The following is a 4,785-nucleotide window of genomic DNA, read 5'->3' as shown; positions in this document are numbered from 1 at the left end:
AGAGTTATAAGAGTAAAACATATTAACATAGGAAATGGAATTCTGAAATACTTACTGTTGCGTCAGATAGTTACAACCCAGTAATGGTCATACTAAGTACCACCTAAAAGTTAAAAGGAACACAACAACAGAAAATGTGACTAAAGGGGAAACTTTAGCTTGAGTTACAGAAACTTAGACAAACACACTCCTTCCCATCCTCACTGCACATTAAGTTCTACCAGAAATACCTCTGTCCTCACCTCAAAACAAAGCTGTCCTTGACCATAAGGATACTGCAAGAAACACAGTCCACATTTTCTCTGGAACCTCAGCCCACCACTGTCATGATATACTTTCATTAGCTTGTTTCCCAAAAAAGCAGAAGTCAGTTTCCAAGATACTCACTTTCACGTGTAGTTCAGAGGTACACTAATACTTCAAGTCTTTCCTTTCCAGAAAGAGAACAGCAAAAAACTGGGACTAAGAAGTGCATCTACAAAGGCCATAGAAATATTAGGAAAGCCAAGGTGCCAGTGACCAACTCCCCCCACAACAAATTGTCAGGGAGCATGGAATAACCCCTGTGAAGAGTACTTTATCTTCACTGTCAAGACAGTAAGTTTGTCACCTTAGCAACTAAACTTTTTCTCAGGAGCCACTACTGTGCTGCAATCAAACTGTCAAGGAGAATTAATCAAAAGTCTTTGCTGATGTTTAAAGTGCAGTTCTACTCAGAAAAGTGAGGGGGAAAAATCCCTGCAAAACAGCATTTTTAGTACAATTGTCCCTTGTGCAACTGAACAATAACTGCTGATTTCTATAACAAAAGATGTTATTCCTTGTCACCCTGCGCCTCTTGAATACGGTGGGATGTAAATCTAATTAATAAATAAATATTACAGTACAGGTAGGGGAGAAGGAGCTGGTTCCACTCTAGTTCATACAAGCATCTTCAGAAATTCCAATGGTGAGTTCCTGCTATGCAGTTTTCCCAGTTCAATCAAACTGCAGATAAGTAGAATTTGGCCTACAGAATTAATAAATATGCATAAAATAGAAGAACCCTGTTAAGCTTAGAGATCTCAGGGTGAAATGGCAGTTGCATTTTTCCCCGCTTCTAACAGGAATTATTTTCTCTGGAAGTCACTAAGATAAAGCATGAAATCATTTGTAAATTTCCTTTTTGATAGAACAGCATCAACTGGTGTTTATACAACCTGATAAAATTTCACTAATATATGCCATCACCTGCACAAAATGCCTTAAAAACAACCAAACAACAACAGCCACCAAACAACAACAAAAAATCACCAATTTTCTTGCTAACTAATAATAGTAAATACGGAAGTCAAGGGCTCCTTTCCTCCTTTGCACCAGCAGTAATAGAATGTGTATTGCCAGAAAAGAAAGGGAGTGTTCTTCAAGTTATGGGGAATATCGCTAGTTTTCTTCATCAAAACATTATATTTAAAATAAATAAATAAATCAAATCAAATCGCTCCTTGCTCCCCTTGCCACAACTTGTTTATAGTAAAGTCACAAAGATAAGTTAAATTCCAAAGGATTCTGGCGTTGCGCTCAAAAAACAACACCGTCTCAACCACGATTTTGACTTGATGCTAAATTATGACTTAGAGCAGGGGTAGGCAATTATTTCAGCTAGAGGGCCGCTTAATGAGTTTGGTGAGCTGTCAAGGGCTGCATGGGTAGTCCTGCCCCTTAACAGGTGCCCCGCCCCCTGGCTGCCATCTTGGGACCAGAAGACCTTTGCCACCAGAAGTTCCTCCCCTTGTCCCTGGAAATACTCCTTTTGGGAGGGGGTTTGCCATCTTAGAACCAGAAAATACCAAATCATGCACTAAAAAAGTCAAACACCTACTATAACATATTTTAATTTTATTACAAAAAATATTTTTGGCATGATCTGTGTTTGTGTACTGTGTGTCAAGGTGATTGCATGAAACTCAAAAATAAATTCTTAGTCTTTTATAGTGCGCGTCTGGTTTGAGGGAGGGTGGGAGAGGTGTGGGGACACCTCCCACACTCCCCCAATGGCGCAGCAGCAGGCAGGGGTGCTGGTGCTTGGCTCTGGCCAGTACTGCAAATCACAGCAAGGAGCACAGCCCCCATCGGGCCATTTGTTTCCCCTGTAATCACTGGGCCCAGGAGGGAAGCCCAAAGTGCTGGAGCTGGCTTCTTTCCCCACCCCAGCCCACTTCAGTGCCTGGGGCTTCCCTCCTGGGTCCCTCGAGTGCGGGGAGCACCGGGAAAACAAACAGCCAAGCAAGGGCTGCACTCCTTGCAGCTCTGGCCGGAGCCAAGAGCCAGGCCAAACAGAGTGCCAAACAAAATGTTCCCCCCCACCCGCCCCCACTGCTGCTGCCCCCGCTGCCTGCCAGGGCTGCAGGCCGGGGGGGGAGAGGGGAGAGAGTGTGGTGGGAGGGGTCCCAACACCCCTCTCCTTACACCCACACCCTGTCCACCCAAGCTCTGCGCTGCTGCTGCAGCCAGCCCCAGCCTCATGCCCCCTCCCCCTCTTCCCTACCTGCTGCCTAGAGGGAGCAGGATGCCAGGGAATCCTGCAGCCCCACCACACCCCATGCTAGCTCTTCCACCCACGAGGGTAGGAGCGAGGCATAACAGGATCTGTTGAGGGCTGGTGCCTCTCTCTCACCCTCGTGGGTGGAAAGGCTGGGCAGAGCACAATTCATTGTGTGGGGAGCTGCGGGCTGGATGGAAGTCCCTGGCGGCCCAAATCTGGCACACAGGCTGTATTTTGCCTGCCCCTGACTTAGGGCCTGTTCATACCAGCCACTGTTCCTCTCATACCAAGGAGCTGGTTTGCTTCAAAATGATATCTTAAAGACAACACAGACTTAATATTAAAATAGTCACTAACCAGCATAGATAGCAATACACTAGAAGGCCTATAATCTCATGTGGAGTAAGATCTTAAAATGTGCCTTACTGAATCAGATTTTACTGTTATTTGAGACTCTGTATACGAAGACAGAAAGTGCACCTGAGTTGTTGCAACATCTGGTACACTGCCAGGATCAGAACTTCATCCTTACTGTTCTGTGCTTCCTTACAAGTGCAGATCTCAATACTCTTTGAAAATATTAAAAAAGAAGCCTTACAACACCATCAGCACTTGCCATCAATCGGAGGGAAAAATGGAGGCAAGACAACACAGAAGTTCGTAGCAGATTAGGGGAACAGTAGTCACGTACAAAACAAAAAACAAAACTACAGGCACTCCTCACTTAACAACCGAGTTACGTTCCTACGACTCGGTCATTAAGCGAATGGGTCGATAAGTGAGGAGCTGCCCCTTACCGACCACAGTCGGCCCCCAGGGAAACAGCCGGGGACGGGAAGGCGCTGGCCATGGCGGTGAGTCCTGGCCGCTGCCCTCTGGGTGGATGCTTCTCCCCCCTCATGGGTTCGTGGAGCCGGCTGGAGGGTGCTGGGCTCAGCTCCACGTCCCCCTCAGCTTGATGCTGAGATGCCGCGCTGCTGACCAGCTCTAAGACTCTACGGAGAGCTGGTCGTAAGTCCACGCGGTTGTTAAACAGGTAGGTCGTTAAGTGAGGAGTACCTGTACACGCAATCTAGCCTTACAGTTTAGTAGTAGTAGATAAATAACTGAATGTGACATTTGGTGCTATGCCACTATTGATGAGAAGCATGTACCTACTGGGTCAGTCTGACAGGTATTTTCTACAGCTTCTTGCATATTTATTTGTTAAGGAGGAAGAAAGTTTAGTGTTCAGAGTCCCAAGTAACTTATTAACCTTTAAACAAGAGCCTTTAAAACACAGCGTGTCACATTATGTCTGCTCCCCCTATCTGTGGAACATGAGGTTGATTAAGTCCATTTTCAGTGCATCAGGAAGAAGTCCCCTGCTGGGAATAGCATGCCTAATATTCCAGTTACATGACTACTGAGAATTCTCGGAAACACTTCATTGAGGGGAGAAGTAGTCAGGAGTCAGGCACAAGTTTTACATTTCTTAACGTGAGCTTATCCAGAGTACTCCCACCAAAATTAGAATTCTGCCAGTGTCTTTAGTGTTACTGGTATGAATCATCTGATATTTTTACATCCTATGTATAGAGGGAACTTTTTACAATATTTCAGTTTGGCTATGCAAGATAATGTTATTTTTCAAATAGCACAAGTGATTAGTTGACTACACTGGGCCAAGACTTGTGTTTCATAGCACTGACTGCTAAAATACAAATGGTTGCAAACCTGCTCATCAATCTATTGACTAGTACCAAGGAATGAAATGCTGCAGAGGGGTTGGAGACATCAATTTATTTTTTTAGAAGCAACTTCCAGCATCTCAAACAGATGCACTGTTATTGAGAAGACTAGCATGAAGAAATGCAAACAACGAAGCTGATTAACCAACCCTAAGCTTGTAGTTCTTGGAAGTCATTAATCCTTCACATTGAAATCAAGCATAATACAAGCAAGAACTGAAGCAGGTTTTCCCCAAAGAGCTGCATCAACACACTGCAAACTCAACCTGTAAACCATCCCATAGCTCTGCCAATACAGATCACTCCTAACCAATAGCACCCTCTACCACTCCAGTTCTGGGTTATGCCTCTCTCTACCAACACAGACTCCCCTTTTCAGCTGTCAGCCCAACCAGGTACACTTTCCCCCATCAGGTGAAGTCCTAGGCTCCTCACCAATGCACATTAATCCTGACCTTGAGCACCTTCCAACTATTCCAGCCTGTACCAGTCTCTATTACGCACTCCCTATTGCCCCAGACTGCACACTGC

The 4,785-nt window shown here is 45.1% G+C and overlaps 1 protein-coding gene across 3 annotated transcripts in view; it reads right to left on the bottom strand.

Annotated features, from left to right (window-relative positions):
- TEX2 (testis expressed 2) overlaps positions 1–4,785 on the bottom strand; it is a 113,178-nt gene that overhangs the window by 57,543 nt on the left and 50,850 nt on the right. The window contains exons 1-2 of one of the 3 annotated variants that reach the window (XM_025196299.1): positions 388–402; positions 56–103 (exon numbers count right to left, since the gene is read on the bottom strand). The exons of 1 other annotated variant lie outside the window; for it this stretch is intronic. The gene's annotated coding sequence lies outside the window, so the exon portion shown is untranslated. Of the gene's footprint in view, positions 1–55; positions 104–387; positions 403–4,785 lie in introns of those variants that run through there. One more of the 3 variants, XM_014527964.2, reaches the window with a different exon arrangement.

Source organism: Alligator sinensis, unplaced genomic scaffold (assembly GCF_000455745.1).
Source record: "Alligator sinensis unplaced genomic scaffold, ASM45574v1 scaffold282_2, whole genome shotgun sequence".
Taxonomy (NCBI): Eukaryota; Metazoa; Chordata; order Crocodylia; family Alligatoridae; genus Alligator; species Alligator sinensis.
This window is presented reverse-complemented; position numbering and strand designations above follow the sequence as displayed.